Source organism: Adelges cooleyi, unplaced genomic scaffold (genome assembly GCF_023614345.1).
Source record: "Adelges cooleyi isolate 19-005CV unplaced genomic scaffold, UGA_ACOO_1.1 ACOO_flye_CR_arks_rails_tigmint_CR_PRNA_574, whole genome shotgun sequence".
In the NCBI taxonomy this organism is placed as follows: domain Eukaryota; kingdom Metazoa; phylum Arthropoda; class Insecta; order Hemiptera; family Adelgidae; genus Adelges; species Adelges cooleyi.
The window spans coordinates 11,933,336-11,952,199 of NW_026096268.1; the positions used below are offsets into that span (position 1 = coordinate 11,933,336).

General features: G+C 36.6%; 1 protein-coding gene and 1 non-coding gene across 2 annotated transcripts in view; one reads left to right on the forward strand and one right to left on the reverse strand.

The window, feature by feature from the left end:
- The window catches only part of LOC126842838 (uncharacterized), a 61,705-nt gene that overhangs the window by 9,343 nt on the left and 33,498 nt on the right, over nt 1–18,864 (reverse strand). The window lies entirely within an intron of this gene.
- Nucleotides 617–689, forward strand: Trnak-cuu (transfer RNA lysine (anticodon CUU)). The gene has a single exon. It is a non-coding gene; the product is annotated as a tRNA-Lys (tRNA).

Consider the following 18,864-nt stretch of genomic DNA (forward strand, 5'->3'; position numbering starts at 1 on the left):
GTTTTAAGTTGTTTGTGTAGCTGTTTAAGCTTTTTTGAATAAAAATACAATAGGTACATTCTCTACTCGAGTCGCATTTTTCATAAATTGTCGAAGCACATGTTTAATGTGTAATTATAATTTGCCAGGTAATATTGTTATAAATTAAATTTAATATATTGTTGTTTTCATTTAAATTGATTTTATAGTCTGATAAGTAGGTACGTCATGAAATATAGTATTTAAATTAAAGAAAGCATTAATATTTAAGAATTAATGTTTTAATTTTGAAATTTCAATGGGGCTCGATCTAGAAATAGTTAATTATTGTCTTAGGCCAAGTCTATAAACTATAAAGAATAATGTTATGGATATTATGAATAATGAATGATGTAATTTACTCAGGTGTGTTTTGTTTAAAGCAGGTAAATAGTCAAAATTCCGTTTACAATATTTTTATCATGCATGGTAATATTTTATTGATTTAATAATAAATAATGGTGTTTTATGTGTTTAAATTCTTAACAAGTTTTAGTGTTTGAACACATTGATAATGTCAATAATTATTTTGTTTTGAATTTGTGTTGTAAATTCGGCTAGTGGTTAAATCAGCCTTATTTTCACTACGCCAACAACAGCCCGGCTAGCTCAGTCGGTAGAGCACGAGACTCTTAATCTCGGGGTCGTGGGTTCGAGCCCCACGTTGGGCGACCAACTTTTTTTGCTTTTTTCACCTTTATTCGATGATCTAAATGACAATATACTTAATCCGGTTAACGAGTACTGCCGTTTTTATTAATTTTAACGTGTAAAATTAGGTTAGGCTAGGTTAAACGACAAAAAGTAATGATAATATATTTCTTTATTTAAATAATATTGTAAGGCATCAACGTTTTTTTAAATATTTTATACAACTTTTAAAACGAAAATGTTTCTGCTAAACATTTTTAAGAAAAATAATACTTCTAATACTGTATGTAGGTCGCAGAACAATAAAGGAATTTACACCTGTCGACAACGGTTTTTCCGCAAGTCATATGCGTGAATAGGCTATACACATATGTTGTTTCGTGTAGGTTTACCAAAAGGTAAAAATATGAAAAATGGCGACCACAATTTTGTATAATTATTAAAAGAAGAATGTGTGTACCTGTCTAGTTTTTTTTAAACTATATAGCCGTTGTACCGGTTTGTTGTAAATCGGACGAGATTCGCGTTCCATACCACTTGAGTAGGGGAAAATGTCAAAATGAGTTAAATTATGTATTTTTTTTTTATAAAGAATGGGTTTCGTATATTTTACACGTTATTGCAGCCACAAACAATGTATACAAGTAAATACCTAATCTTGGCTTCCGGGCAAACTACCCAAGACTTAGTTTTCCGCTGCACTTGCAGTACACCCTCGACAATGTGGGTACCGAGTGTGGGGCACTGGCACATAACAGTAAATAAACATAATATTATGCATGTACATTGTACACACTATAATAGTATGATAATATAGGCAATGTACAATAAAGGTCAAGGTGGCCGCGATAGTCCTTCGCCGGGGTTGCAACTTGCAACGAATATCCCATCGGTGCAACGGTGGCCTTGGACGTTTTGTTTTTTTGTACTACTTACGTCGCAAATGAAATTAAAAAATAAAATAAAATAAAAAACCGAGAGAGAGAGAGAGCGATAGAAAAACGTGGTCATTAATTTTATCGACTGCATATACAACATAACCGATAGGTGCATTATCCAGCAATTGGGCAACTGACAGGCGGCACACCGCGATAGTGTGTACTGTGTGTGTATATATTATGTGCGTTTGTGTCGTGATGCAAGTGCCGGCGATGTCCTTGACAGAAGACACAAAGTGCAATTTTTTATTTATTTTTTTTTTCATTTTTATTATTACCATATAGTGCAGTTTTGCGATGCAGCTGCGCCGCGCGTTGCACTGGCCTCGGGGCTACTCGGGGCTAGAATAGATTGTAATAACAATATTACTGTGCGCTTGTAAATTGGAACCGTGTGTGCAGTTTTTTATTTTTATTCCATCAAGGTCGGTGCCAACACGTGACCGATCTTAATATTTATGACAACCTGGCAACGGTCCTGGAGGGCAAATGCAGTGTAATAATAATAATAATAATAATAATACTCGTATAATATTGTTACTATAAGGTAGGTATTATCTCTATACGCCCGTGCGGGGTAATAGTTTTGATTTAATTTGACATTTGACTACTACGCATTATATTGGACGCTACAATATTATACAGTAAATGAAATCGATGATAGTTTTTTATTTTTATTTTTTTTAATAACGTTACAATAGTATACACGGGAGTTATCGCCGAACGAATCGATTCACACACACGGCAGCGGTGGTGTACACAAGACAATGAATTAAGTCACTACACGTTAGGTACCTACCTAATAACAATTATTATTTATTGTATACAATAATAGTAACGACTGCCGGAACGTTGATCCCGTACTCGTCTAACATGTGTAATGTGTGTGTGTGTGTGTTTCTTGCACTGTAGTCAACGTTCATATTATCATCAATATTCTAGCGAGGCGATGGTCCACCCACGCGGGCCAAGCCCCATCGCGTTAACTGGATTTTATATTATGCTGAAATTAATAAGCTTGTACGGCCACTCGACTCGACGTGTCTTTGGCGCATTTATTATATAATAACATACAATACAAGTTAACGTTAGCGCATAACGATAACTCAACATGTCACCTCTTCGTCGACCCACAACGCATTAACAACCGCGTCCAGCTTGAATATTATATGCAATACAAAACAACAATATTATCGCTCGGATATTATATCCACATAAGATTGGTGATCTTTCTAGGCGTATAAGACGTAGTACTGTCTTCTCTAGCCTGCCAGTTTTCAACAATTTCAGTGAAGTCAACTAAGTGCGACGAAGGCAGTAATAAAATCTGAAAGTGATCCGTGTGTGATATGATAAGAAGTTTAGAATACAGATTTGTTTTTAATATTAGTAATGTCATTTGTGCATTTTTTCAGCCCTTACGTTCGAAAATATTGCCTCTAAACAAATGAGAAATAAAGTATAATTTTTGGTTTTTTTTCAATGATTTTATTGGGAGATTAAGAAGTTAACCGAAAGCGCCGAAACAAACAAAGACTGTGTGCGATTGTGTGGAGTGAATTAAGTATTGGTGATTGCACGGGTTAAGGTAAAGACCAAATTTGAGCCAATTTTGTGTCATCCGGAAAAAATGGACCAGTGAACGGTCAAAGTATATGAAAAAACATCCTTAAACTTGTCGGGCGTTATCGGTCGCTCGCACTTGCCCAAACCGCACTGCATAATAACAATATACACAACTCCTATACCATTGTGTGACCTTTACCATTAGATAGTTATTTTTTAGTTCATCCGTTCGAAATTACACAATACTATCATATGTGATAGTATAAGGATATGTCCTTATACTTGAACGCATGACTTACGTTATAACATGGCACTAATGTGTGAATATAATCCGTGATTTAACTACTCCGAGCGCATCGTGTATTGTAACGAGACGGGATTATCGTTTGGAAATTATAACGAACCGTAAAAACGGATTTAACAGTAATTTCCTGACCGTTTTGGAAATCCTAAAAAGATTTTGGGCGTTTTTATTGTTATTATCGTAGTCATTTTTTGGGGGGGGGGGGTACGACCACAATAATATAAGACAGGAAAGCTGTTGAGAACATTTGAACATTTGACTGCAGTCGAAATGCAAACGGGATTAGATCAACACCTTGTCATAACCATTAGGTACACCAGTTGTTGTCCACGACGCATAAGTGCCCATTAGACTGAATGGGAGGTGCGTTGGCTTATAGGACTCGGGAGAGACGGGTCTGTTCTTTTGGGTTGAAAACCAAGTCTTATGTATTGTGTTCAGGCTTACCGGTTTGACGGAATGAAAAAAAAAGGGTTGAAATAGTAGGATTTTTATTTTTTAACCAATAAAAAATGCTTTATGTGAATTTATACGGCTAGGAATCCACGCGATTCAAACGGCTTAAATATTGTACTTTATGGGAAACGGATGGAGACTTTTCATATTAAATAAGCTATAAATTTGCTTGGCCATGGTAAAACTATCACTTTTTGGTAAATCGCTTAAAAGAGACAACAAGACAATATTATCTTTTATCGAAGACAATATTTTTTTCTTGCTTTATTATTGGCAAATGTAATTGGAATAAGTTATCACAGTCAGGTCTACCTGTTATCGGTTAGTATACATAAATACATACATATATAATTGATCATCTCTGTCCCTATGTGTGTGTGTTGCTTTGGATCTTTCGGGCGCGGTATTTTTTTTTTACTTATTTTCCAAACACGTTTCCTGCAACACGGCGTTGACCTTTTGGCCGGCATTGGGCGATTTGTGGCGATGGTTGAGTCAGATAACCGACGACGACAGATGACTGAAGGGAAGGACGATATTGTTATAATAAAAAATATAATATAGAGAAGTAAAAGAGAAAAATCGAAAAAAATATATAGAATATTAAAAAGAAAAAACCGAATAAGAGAGCGCTAAGGCGTAACAATATTAATGAGAGCCGAGGTGTAGAGGTATATGTCACCGAAAACGGTCGTGACGAATTCGATATTGTGTACTAGCACTTAACCGTATATGTTAAACGCGTTGGTTTTTGGTTTTTTTAAATATAAGTTTTATTTTTTTATCTACCGCCGCACGGATCTAGTTACAAATCGAAAGGCTGTCGCGCTTAGACGAGAGGAATAAGGACACACACCCGCATTATTATATTTCTATTTTTCGTTTTCTCTATCTATCACCGCATCTTAATAATAATATTATTAAATATGTTATCGGTAGATGTAAAATTAGATATTCGGTTGTTGGATACAGTTCAAACACGGCGTCGACGGTATTGAATGTTGTGCCTACACCGAGGAGATTGCATAATAATCATTTCGGTCAAAAGATAATATTACATTGGAAAATAAAAATAAAAAAACGACAGACCACATGAAATTAGGTACCTAATTAATTACCCTCGTCTTTGGCCCGTCGACGTTACTATTTTGTTTAAGACGCCCCCACAACCATTTGATGAACCAAATTAAGGCTATTGGCTAATCCTGTTTAACAATACTATTACCAAGGCGCACGCGTCCAAGCTATTGATTATAATTATTATTTGAATATTGTTTTTTTTTTTTTTTACTCTAGGAGAAAACTTACTATGACGTTTGACGTGCACTGCGGTGTAATATATTATTATTATTATCATCATCTTGGAGTGCGTACAAAGAACCGGTTACCCGAAGTATACGACATAAATTATTAACTGTCTCCTTGGTATATATGTAAGGAGCAATAGTAATTATGATTGGACGATTAATACTAACAGTCTGAAAAAAAAATTATTTTCGGATGGCCCGATACCATCATCACCGGCCCGTTGTCGTGCCGGCCATATATTTGTAATTATAATTATTATCATTGCTATCATTACTATATTAGTGCATCATCGTCTCGTCAATCTTGTGCATCTCAATAATATATTTTTGCGCTAGCGCCTTATGCAAGTGTTGCTTTATACATATTTTTTATCTACTACATAAGTACAATAATAATTTATCGACAACGCCGATGGCGCGCGCATATTGTGTGCATCTCTAGATAAAAATCTTTGTTCCGTCGATCGTTCATGTTCGATCCAGCTACATGTATTGTAATAATGTCCAGGTCGCCTAGCATACGTCTTATGTCCTCGCTCGGTCCTGTACGCCTTGTGCGTGTATAAAGTTTAATTATTATGAACAGTACAAGACGGTTACAGTCTTTATACAGGCGATTTTGCGATAAAGACTTTTACAATCGCATTTCTCATCCGAATCAATCATCAGGTAAACGGTCGAGTATCACAGCCCGGCAACAAACTACTATATTAACAGTATATAGGCTAGTCGGGTAATAATTGTTGTGAGCAAAATATGTGTTTATATTGATTTTATAAAGTAAATATTGTGCTCCCGGACTTGATCTAGCCGGAACGTGCACAATACTCTGTCGAATCCGCCGGCTATTGCGCACTTGTGTCTTAAGACCTAGGTGGTGCACATACAGCTACCGATTAGGTAGTAATTATTACCTGTATTGATAATAATATAATGGAGCGCACGTCTCCCTGTCGTTCACGACTCGGTTTCGTGCCAACCGGTGCGGACGATGATGTATAGGTAGGTATTCTCGTTTTGGCTGCACAGCGATCAAGCCAACAGGAAAATCAATAGTGAAAATTCGTTATGACCATATTATTATGATGATGATTTACTCCTTAAGTTGTGTTTTTTTTTCCGGTCCGACCGTTTTGCGTAGTTTGTAAAAATCGCACGAAGGTCCACGACGCGGACACGAGTCCCATACCTATACCTACCTACCTACTATTGTACTACAGCCTAAGTGTGAATATTATACAGGTAGGGGTAACACGTGTGATATGTTTTTTTAATAATCTATTCGGTCGAGACCCGTTTCCCGAACGATTCAATCGAGGCGCGACCCTGAAATCGGATGCGGCACGCGCCCGTTTAAAAAACGCACACGGTCGGGTTCACCGGATCTAGGTACAGGTCGTACACATAGGACAATGTAAAATGCACGCATAACTATTATAATTTATCCAAACACTTTCTCGGTGCGCCAAGACAATTTTGTTTTCCTCAACATGATATGCTAATCCTCGGTGAACGCGGTGCATTTAACGCTTCGCCGCGCATCTGCGTGTTGGCTATTTGATACAGGAAGTACAAAGCCAAACCGATAACGTCACTGACAATACTATACACAGGGTGTGTGAAACGGGCAATTAAACAGGGGCCACATTTTGATTTTCGGACGTTGCTAGGTTTGGACTTACGCACACGTCTCGATCTGGCATGACGATCGTGGGCAAAAGTCTTGACATATATTATTATCTCAATATTATAATCGAACCGGAGAAATTGGAATTCAATTCAAATGACGCGGCTGGGCTCGACGACCGAAACAATAAGATAACATTGGAGAAAAACATAATAATATAATACTAATAAAATACATACAATTGTAAAGAAGTGGCGTTGAAATATAACCCACCGTATCGTACTGTGTAATTAAAAAAAAAAAAAAAAGCAATAATAATAATAATCCGCTGCTGTGTGCACAATGACGACAAAATATTATTGTTTGACATAATGTAAATCAAATATTGACCATTGTTAATGTAGAATTTATTATTATTATTATTATTCGAAGATAACACCAACGCAACGCGAAGATAAAGAATTAGGCCGGGATTTCTTTTTTACTCACCAACGCGCGTTAGATTAATAACCTTGATTTTTTTTTTTATTATTAACATGCATTTAACTCTATTCCGATCGACACCCAAAACTTACTGATCATGCAATCTTTAAAAAATTAATTTATAATAATTACTATTATCACTTTGTTTCGATGCAACGAACAACGCGTCGTCGTCCTTTCATTATAATATAGTTTTTATCTCCGGTTGTAGTAATATACAAACAACAAAAACTTAACTGATTAAATTCAGAATTGTTATTATTCTTAGCATCTGTAGGTATTGTGCGCAGTGCATATTTTTATAATAACTCCACCCTCGACAGTCCCTATTATTATTATTTTTTTTTTAAATTCATCCTTTCTTTTAAGAGCCAGCGAGCCTCTAGTAATCGTGCCTCATTATCTGTTCAATTGGTCTGCGATTCTTTTGTTTCTAGGCTTTTATATAGCTTCGTCTGCTCTTGGGGGGCTATCTTCAACGTCTCCGTTGTTGTTTTCAGTGTTCTACCTCGTCCACCTGAATGATTTTTTAGCATAATATTTTACACTAAGATATTCGATTCTTTTCATTTCAGCATAATATCTTATGGAAGCACACCAAATGATTTCACAACAAAAGCCTTAAATTATTGTTTTATTTCCAAGTGTCGATGTAAAAACATGGGCTGTGTTTATTGTTATCCTAGTTGTAAAGAAGGTTGTACAATATTTTGGAGTCTTGGATAAAGAAATCTGTCGATTTCACAGTAAATTGATACACCTACCTACACCTGTATGGATATAAAACTATAAAACGACTAGGTTTTTATAGTTTAATCTTGTGCGTCACCACGATGGTGTTCAATTTCATTAGAACTACCAAAACACACACACACACACACACGCGCGTTTAGTAAAAATTAAATAAAAAATGTACACATATTTTAGACGACTGTGAGTTTATCATATGATATTATCATCGGCACGTGTTTTGATGTAAAAAAATCACCGTGACGTTTAATTTTTTAATTTTTTTGTTTTTCAGACCAACCACGCGGGCCAGGCACATGCAATAATATTTTGTCGCACACCTGTATACGGTCGTCCTGTGTGGGGTTTTCGCGGGGTGCATTATTGATGAGCGTGTGTAGAAAAATACATATATCTAATATCACTATATGCGTTCAAACCGGACACACGAACCGTGGTATAGGCCACCCGGACTACCGGCGTGCCCGATGTGTTGCACGTGAGGTTACAATGATCTTTTGGGTACTTCGCGTGTTGACCCCCGGGGGTCATCTGAAAACGGGAAGAATCCGTCGTGCCCCCTCCCCTATTTTGTGTTATTTAAACAAACACACACACACACACGAGTCAAAAGGTCAAAGCTACCGGCCATTGTTGCAAGTCGATCGAGCGGTAAACACGAAGACTTTAGGACAAAATAATTACCATAATAATAATAATAATAGTAATGTTATATTATAATAATGATAATAATACACTCACAAACACACAGTAGTATGAAAAGCCATGAAAGTTATCAAGGACATCGTATAGATTATTTTTGTTGTAAAAAAAAAAAAAAAATACTATAATATTATATTATTGTAAATAATAATAATTTCATTTTTTTCCTGGTTCCGAGCACGACCGTTATTGTTTGTGTTGTTTTTAATATATATTTTTTAAATATATTAATTAACGTTCGAGCATAAAAATAGAATCCTATAGTTGTTGACTAATGACTTTGTTTCGCGTTAACGACACCTTTTGTTATAAAAATAGCAATAATAGTAATAAAATTGTGTATTTTTTTTTTTAAATATTCCAGTTTAACGGGCTCGTAAAAATTACATTGTATAATGCGTAGTTTATAATATAAATATATGTTTTACTTATACTAAATTTACAAATCTGTACATCCTAGTCTGAATCTTATACATATGTTGCCGTCCAGTTTGGCAACAATACATATGTTAAGCGGTCTCGTCTCATGTCCGGGGTTTGTGGCAACTTTATTCCTTTCACATGTTCTACAATATAATATTTCACCCCTATGGCAAACGCCAACACCAGTCCCGTCGAATGTGTATTGTTAGGAAAACATTTTTGTACTGAAAATACCGTTCAATAGAGTGAAATATACTCTTGTTTGACTTTGAAAGAAAAACGTGTAAACAATTAAGATTATTTGGCCTTTTGCATGGCGGTAGTTACATTGTATCTACACTGACCACCCCAAGTTGAATTCGAACGCTTTCTCGCACCGCGCACGACCTTGGAAGGTACAAAATCAATTTTTCACACCGGGTTTTTTGTTCCAGAGTAAAAAAAAAATCCCAAGAAATTCGAAAATTTCTCTTTCAAATGCGGCGAACGATCCCCCCGCTGAGTCTTGGATCGGAACCTCCCTCAAAGGAAAAGGGCGGACGTCGCCGCGTCCAGACGGGCCAATATTGACCGGTAAACAGTTTACCTGAACCGGTGGCGAGAAAAAAAAATATTAAAAAAATACTACGACAAACGGACCGCCTCTTTGTTTGGAAATATTTATATCGGCCGCCGAGGAAACAAGCCGCCCATGATGTCCTATGATGATAAAAATATAATGATAATTGATGTGTAACGCGATTGCTGAAGATTCGGTCGTCGCACATCCCGCAGAGACAAAATTGCCGAATCTGCTGAAAGCAATATTGATGTCGACGGCGTTACATTATTATTTACCGTGGGCGGCAGTTGTAGTACAATAATAATAATAAATTTAGAGACGACCAAAGAGATGATAATAATTTTGTTCAAAATGCCGACAATTCTATGCTTTTGACGATTCAATGTGCTACGCACCACCACAAGTCGCTTTAGAACGTAACACGTGCAACATAATGATACAATATAATATATTGTTACCAAACTCGGTAAACGGTAACAAAAAAAAAAAAAAAAAATACACAAAACCCGACATTCAGCGAAAAAGCACACGTGTCTAATTAACGATTATGAGTCGCAATAATTTATCAGACGAATGGATGACTCATATTCTCCCTCTATTCCGAATTGGACAATATATAATTTCAAGGCTCCACCGAAATTCCCATACTTGTATTCTATTGTATTCCATATACCTAGTTTGTATTTTTAATAAATTCTACTAAAAAAAAAAAAAAAAACAGTAAGAATTAACATAGATGCACAATGGCAAAAACAATATTTATTTATACATATATTTATATTTATGTATATATCCTGTTGATTTTTCAGTACATTATATTTAAACTTTATGCTAGTTTGCTAGAAGTCACAATTAACGTGTACAACAGCTGTACATTATTTGATTTATATATATATGTATATATTTATTAGTTTACCTCCCAACTGTTTCAACACAATGTAATATGTATATAAAACATTATTCATTTGAAAATGGGAAGTTAAAATTTAAAAAAAGAAAACCCAGTCTGAGACGTCTTGTTGTTGACTTTGCCAAATCACATTATTAACATTACCCGAGAAATATAAATAAATCTAACTAAAAGCATGTACAATTATTACAAACGAGCAAAGTAGACAATCTTATGAAAACTGCATTTAAATAATCGGTACTCTTAGTGTACAGTAGGATATATTATTATATGTAATACTATTATTTATTATGCACATCTCGAGTCGTCTACAAACTACCAGCGGACGTTCATAATATTACTTGGATCGACTTCCCTCTATATTTGCCGACATGGGTCGCATTAAATCCGAAGAGCACTTGACCGCATAGTCGTTCGTTGCTAATGCACCAAACGTCATCGTGTCTAATATAATATGGTTTTATTATCAACGACAACGTGCCGTTCGCCGTATTTTATTGGTTTAATACAAAAAAAAAAGTGTACGCTTGTAGTAATTTTTGTACTTCCCCCCGGATTACTCATTGTTAACAAGTAATCTATTTCGTATTCACATCAATGCACTCGTGTACTTACACCGTCTTAATGTTTTTTCTATTGTTTTTGTTCAGCCATAACATCGGTATTATAATATTTTGTACGGCCGGTTAGCGTAAAAATGATTATTTATTAATATTTTTAAATTCCATACAGCGCCCTATGGATGTAAATAAAAAATAATCAATACTCAATAACGGTTATTTATGAACTGTTGGACGAATAGTTCATTACTCTGGTCGATATCATAATATTGTATGTTATATTTACACATAGCATTAGTACGCTGTGTTATGACTATTATACAACAATGATATATTATATTTATTTATCATGGCATTTTTAATTTGTTTTATACATGATTTTCGTCCAGTCGATAATACCTACTATGTTTACTATGTTACAATATTCACAAATTGAAAACGTTTTATAATTTTAGCAGAGGTAAGCGTATCAACAGTACAGTATAGTAATATTATAATATTATAATCAGTTAAACTTTTATGGACTGATCAAAATCAATATAATCCGAATGATTTATGTAATTTTCACTTGGCTCATTTATTTTATATACAACTTTTGTACATAGCTCAGCTGTTACAACATCTTATCGGTTTAATAACATGTCTTATTCTTCGGGGGGCTAGATTAACCAACAAGGGCCAGCAGAATACACAGGGCCGACGACTAACGACAGCTGTACTGAATTTATCGCCTACGCCTTAGCCAAAAAAATAAAAACCACACTCAAAAGGCATGCAATTGCGTTACTAAACAACATAAAAATGTACTTTAATCCAATTCTGTATTGACAGGCTTTTGTCAAAAATAGCTGATTTTAATATGCAATTTTTGTGTACCTAAGCGGTTAGGTAAAGTGGTATGATAGCAGACATAATATAGTACATCACTACAATTTTTATGTACATTCTACATTAACATTATACAAATTATTCTTACGACACAAGCACACGACTTTTAGATTTATAGCAGCTCAAAAAAAGAACGCCTATAGAAAATGTTTTCAAGGTTTCAAGAGTATTTCATTTGCTATGCGAGTCCGATTGAAATCGATTGAGATTCATCGATCCGACGACAGATGGACAGAACAGCAGATCTATTGAATGCAAAGTACCCTGCACGGACGATTGACGCAACACAACAAGAACACAGTGTAAAGATAAAACTATTTGCAATAATTATTATCATTACTGTCGATTTTCTTATTGCGCGTCAACGGTGGGGCAATTACACTATATCAAGTCGTCTACGTGGCCGTTTCAAAATTGGATTTATCTTCTCATTTTTATTCTTATTGAATTATCGGCGTAGATTTGTCAATCGCGGCTTGTGTTACAACAATATATATATATACATACAATAATACATTATTGTTATTACTGTTGTCCTTATTATATACCTGCAGCGGGGGTGCCTCGGCCCAACGGTGGTGGTGTGTGGTCTCAGTTAGCGGTCCGGTCGTGGCACTTAAAAGGGACACCTTGACTGCCGATCCCTTTTGCGCCTTATTTGGATGTTTATCCCGATACGTTTATTATTGAATCCCGGTACTGACACGCACAGAAGGTATTTGTTCTTTGTCGTAAAAATATTGTGCAACAGAGTCGTTATTATGGTTTTTTTGTTGGTCTCCAACTTACCGCCACCGCCTGTCCCCGACCGTCAGCAACGGTTATTATCCGCCCACATAGGTAGGTATTAATATTGTATACCCGCCGAAAGGTTTGGCGGCGATTGTGGCGTTGATACTAAAAATCGAGATGCTTATGTTTTCATCGATTAGCCACGGCAGCAGCGGCGACAGCACACAAAACGGGTCACTGTGCCAAAGGCTCGGCTAGCGTGTGTGGTCATATTATTGTTGTTGTAAAAAGTCTGCGATAACGTGATTTATATATTGTACAATAGAGAACAAAATAACTTTTTCGTATTGGAAAACCAATCGTGTTATTGATGTGTTATTATTTGTATTTGTTCTACAGGAATGTTAACACCGAGTTTAAATAACTATAAAGAATGTATAAAAAATGTTATATAAGTTTAAAAACACAGCGATATTCATGTTGTAGGTAAGGTAATAGTGATTTAATTTATAATTAAAACCCCTAAAACCAACACAATTGTATTCATTTAGATTCCTTATTTTCAACTTAATTTCAACTTTAGTCAGTCAAAGCCTTTAAAAATGTGTTAATTTTGTCTAAATTCGCCCAACACTAGGTCAGATTCATTGCTGGTAACACTTAAAGGATGAGAAGTTTAAAACTTATGTCGTTTAACATCATAACAATCATAACATCATGACCTTTTGGCTTCATAGAACAAGTATGCCCAATGTGTGGTGTTCTTGCAATCCACGGACACCGTTGTGATAATATTATAATTAACATATTCCCCGTCTAATTATTCTCAAGCCTAGTGTTTTGCTACACTATCGTGTACACTGTACACTATATCTACATGTTGTACAATTACCGTACCGCTGTAATAGTCGTTCAGGTAATAATATGCTTGATGATTTATCGACAAAACATCCAACCCTTGGTGGATTCGCTGTATGTTAGGAACCGTTCGAGTTGACCAATAAATTTGGAAAGTATTATAAGCGACTTATGGCTTGCACTCCGATGGTGCACAAGGATGACAATAGGTAATATGTATAATACGAATGTTAATGAACAGTCTTAGACAGGATCACGAGGCGTCGTAAATATTAGTTAAATTTCGAAACACCAACTGGAGCGTTGAAAATCGCACGACCTCTATAATCGCTGCACCGATAACCCTCGGTCGGCCCTATTTCCTAATTCCCGGGGTAGGTGTGTATGTGTGTGTATGATGATAATAATAATAATATGTTTCCTGTACAATATAATACACTTGGAACGTCCGGACAGCTCCACCGGGACCGCGGGCCCGACGAAAACTTCCGTGCCGGTATATTCATTACTCCATAACACCCGCAAAACCCTTTCGGTTAATTACCAGCGCACGTCCCATTCAATCAGACTAAGTGCACGATCGCGTTTAACACCTTTGCCGGTATCGACGGGGCCCCGAAAACTTGCCCCTCGCTCTAAGTATAACGATATAAGGGCTTACTGTCCACGTACGGCGGGTCAGTCAGTCGCATAGGATCTCCCGTACACACTGTATGTATTATATTGAAAAATAAACCGTAAACCCGAGGGTTTTCCCCGGAAAACTGTACTCGCGTTCCGATCGTTTTGGCCGGTCTGACAGCGAAATCCGTTAAATTTATTACACCAAAAATTATCCGACCCGACTTGATGTTATCCGGAAAATATACCAGAGTTATTATTTTGTCGTCTTGCCCGGTCCGTCGCACGAGCATCTTAAGTCGTTGTCGCTGAATCATGGCGCGCCGGGGCAGCCATTAAGTTAATTGGACTTTGCGCTTTTCATCCGCAAAGACCGTCCGGAATTCCGGCTTATAGCCGCCGTCCGTTTGACTCTGTACGACATTATTTTACAAAATATATACTTACTATATAATATTATTATAACTGTACCTCGGGTCCAAAAGAGCCATCCAGCGAATCACTCGACTTATTATATAAACGTCTTGAATGTTTTTGCACATTCAATATACGCGCATTTAGAAAAATACACAAAATTATGACATTCAAATCATGACAAGATATGTAGATGGGATAAGTGTTGTAATTGTTTTTATTTTCAAGTTCTCTTTTTCACAATGTCCAGGTGATTTCGATAACAGAACGGCACACACCTTAAGGCGTTCGGTATTGGCAATCTTAATTTAAAGTTAAAATTATATTGTATGCTTACTAAGTATAACCAGAATAGTTTTTATCGGTAGTTAATTTTTTTTACCGGACCATTTACCTGTTTGAAACGAAGGAAAAACACCAATCCAAACACTAAGAAAATGTTTCCAGTGCTTAGCTATACATAATATACTAAATGTTTGAATAATTTTTTCTATATTTAAACAAAATTTGGTTTAATGATATTTTTTAAACATTTAATCTCTTGCCAATAACATTTTTTTTTTTAAAAGTATTAACAAACTTTAATATTAAGTTTGTTGGTAACATTTTTTTTGCTCTATGGGGTGTTACTGGTTTCCATTCGGTTAAATATTTTGCGCCGGTAAAGCTCTAATACTAGATATACGGACAGGCCGTTTTCTTTGGTTTGTCACCGACGACGGATTAATTGATTGGAACGGACAGTCGGACGCTTGAATTATAATGTGCAAACACAGCTTTGTAGTCTCTCCGTTGGAACACTGTGCTTATAAGTACCCGCACTTGCCGGTAAATATTTGCAGGAGTGTAATTTGCGATAACAATAATATGTTTGCACTCGAATGGAGAACACGGAATTCCGAAGTCGTCCGACCCAGTGGTGGTCGATCAGGGCACAAACACACCGGGAAATCTTAGATTGAAATAATATAACGCGGCGTGTTCCGGACCGAGATCTCATTCATATATACGCGTGTCCAAAACTTGATTTACTTCTCTCCTCGTCTTGTCGGCGCGATGAAGAGGTTCCTATGCTATTGTCAACGGGTCGGCTTCGGTTCCCTTCGAAATCCCTTAAGCCGCCGCCGCCGTCATTGTTCGTGTATATACCCCGGAGGAAGTCCGTCTTGGTCCGCGCTCGACCATGTCTCATCGGTTGAAGTTTAACAAACTTGGCGGCCGACGGTGCGCACAAAAGCAAAACGCCTCGGGACCGATGATGATGTTTGAACGGCGTTCAAAACAATATTATACAAACAAACGCGTGCACAAACTATATAATAATACCACCAGAACGGGCCGACGTTTGGCTAATAACTAATCACTTGCAGGTTGCGGTCTAATCTAACTAATGCTCGAAGGGTAACAAAAGCGTATTTGGCACATTCAAAACGACCGACCGCTTTGCCCGAAGTACATTCTACGGTAAATCCGTATAAGTAGTAGTAGTAGTGGGTATACTCTGTGTTGCCCCCGTTATCGCCCAAAGAGTGTGTAATATTTTCTGGCCGAACGACTTGGGCACACACACACACACACACGACTTGTCTTAATAACCTTTAATGAACGCGGCGTGTCGTGTTTAATTGCCGTAAAACCAGCTGTTCGAACTCGAACACTATGTTGTAATATTAAAAGTTTTACAAACTATAATATTACACTACCGGGCACCGGCGCTGTGATATGTTTGATTTATGTGAAAACTATAAAATTGTCATTTTTCGAAACGCGCATAGCATGGCCGGCTGTAACGATTTAACAAAAAAAAAATAATATTTAACGACCCAGATGCTGTTTAGAGAAATATATAATATCCAATATGTACATAAAGTAACTAGTAAAATGTATAAAAAATAATATTATGACAACCAAACCAAACCGAACGATGACATCGCGTCCTAAGCGCTGTTGGGTGATGTACGTTAAAATATTATTTTATGCATTTTTACGGCCGAGTAACCGTACCAGGGATGTTCATAATATTGCTTGTTTTCTTCGTATTTTCACGGCCTCTCTCCATACCGGGCCGTATAGTCCGATATCATTCGTCCACGGTGATAGTTGAGCGCCAGCGTTATGACCATCCACAAAATCCAATACACTACAACAAGTGCCAAGAAAGCGTACACGATTTGTACGATGTAGCCCATAGTATGAGTTGATAATATCGAACAAGTACACAAACAACTGCGGCCATCGGTCGATCACCATGGACACATGGTGTATATTGTAATCAATTTACATAATATTATACTAGATTAGATATTGCCTCTAATAAATGCGCGGTGTGTTATCACACAGTCTAATATTATGCGCACACGCTATATTGTCTACTAGTAATTTTTATTTTTTTTAATTACAATTAACAATACGAACGTTATTGGTTTCACTGATATGTCGATTATCAATAATATAATATTCGCTCTGGGTACGCAGCCACATGACGAATCGGACCGAGGTAGCACCTGTTGGCCGGTCACGGTGCACTCGGCCCGGCATAGTGTGAATATTATGGTTAGGCACAGCCATGATTGATGGTGATTATATTATATTATTATTATTATTCCTTTTTGTTGATATCTTGGGCTGTCGTGTGCACCGTGGGAACCGTTTGCGCAACAGGAGCACGCTGTTGATCCGTGAAAGTTTCTATATACCCTCGGGTCGTTCGTCAATATCCCATTTATTGTACATATACACACATACGGTCAAACAATGAATTATAATAATTTAAGGGCCTCGGATTAGATAAAAAAAAGGATATTATTATTATTTATATTAGTAGTACAGAAACGTACTGTCGGAATCGGTGTTCCGTGAAACCGTAATGACATTTAGTCAACCATATAAGAACAATCCCTGGCAATCACTATTTTAACATGATATATTATGTCTGGTGTCACACACACACACACACACACACATACAATATATTATAATATAGTATATACAACTAAAATAGTTTGGGCTCTTGAAACGATTTTGCGGTCGTGTCCGGGAGCTTGTTGGGATGTACCTACTGGCTACTTGCTACATAATATTATTAGGTCGTGGAATTATAATATATTGTACACGATTTTCAATATAAACCTCTATACGTACCCTAGTTGTTGACCAAACACACGCCCCTCCTAAACCGCAGTCGAGTGAAGTCAATTAGGCGTACAAGGAAGGAATTATTACTTGCCACGAGTGCATTATAATATCATTTTCAATAATAATATTGTGCGGCTAGTAACAGCAAGTATGCGACGTCAAACATTAGGTTTAGATCCCTAAGATAAGTGACGAATTGCCGTCATCCATAGACCACAGAGTTCAAAACATATAGCTGTTGTATTGTTCGCATACAATTTTACCCAAGTAACATTATAGTAATCTAAACGCCATAAAAATGTCGCATGTGTTTAAAGTTAATCGTGCGAAGACATTGACTGCGCGGTGCACATAGATGCTTCGCTTTAGTATAGACGTTTTGCATATTATTACTGTCGTTGCCGGTTTTTAGGATTCCATAAATAACATCGTAATGTACATATTTAAGTATCCGAAAAACACTCATTGCAAATATCGCAAAGTACATACATATTATTATAGTACTTATTTATTAGACACAACGCGTTCATATAATATATTATTGTATTAATAATAATAACGTATAGGATTATATTTTAACTAGTATTATTTACAACAACTACTACCGACGTTTACGACGTTAAATTTTCAATCGGTAAACGATAATAATACAACATATTATTACTATTGTATTTGTTTAGGTTAAATGTACCGAAACCGGAAAACGCTGCGTTAATAGTTTCGAACCGTTTATCCCACATAAATATAATCCGTAGGGGTGGAAGGAGAGGGATAGTAGGGGGGTGGGGGTGGGGGCGGGGTAGCCATTGGCACTCGTAAATACTTTAATAATAAAAACCGCCGGATCGGAAATAACGTTGTTTAGTGGCCATTCACGTCACGTCCGGGACCGGTCAATTTCTGGCCAAAAGCGTTTCTCTGGAACATCAGCTATGTACTCGTGTCTCTCTCTCTCTCTC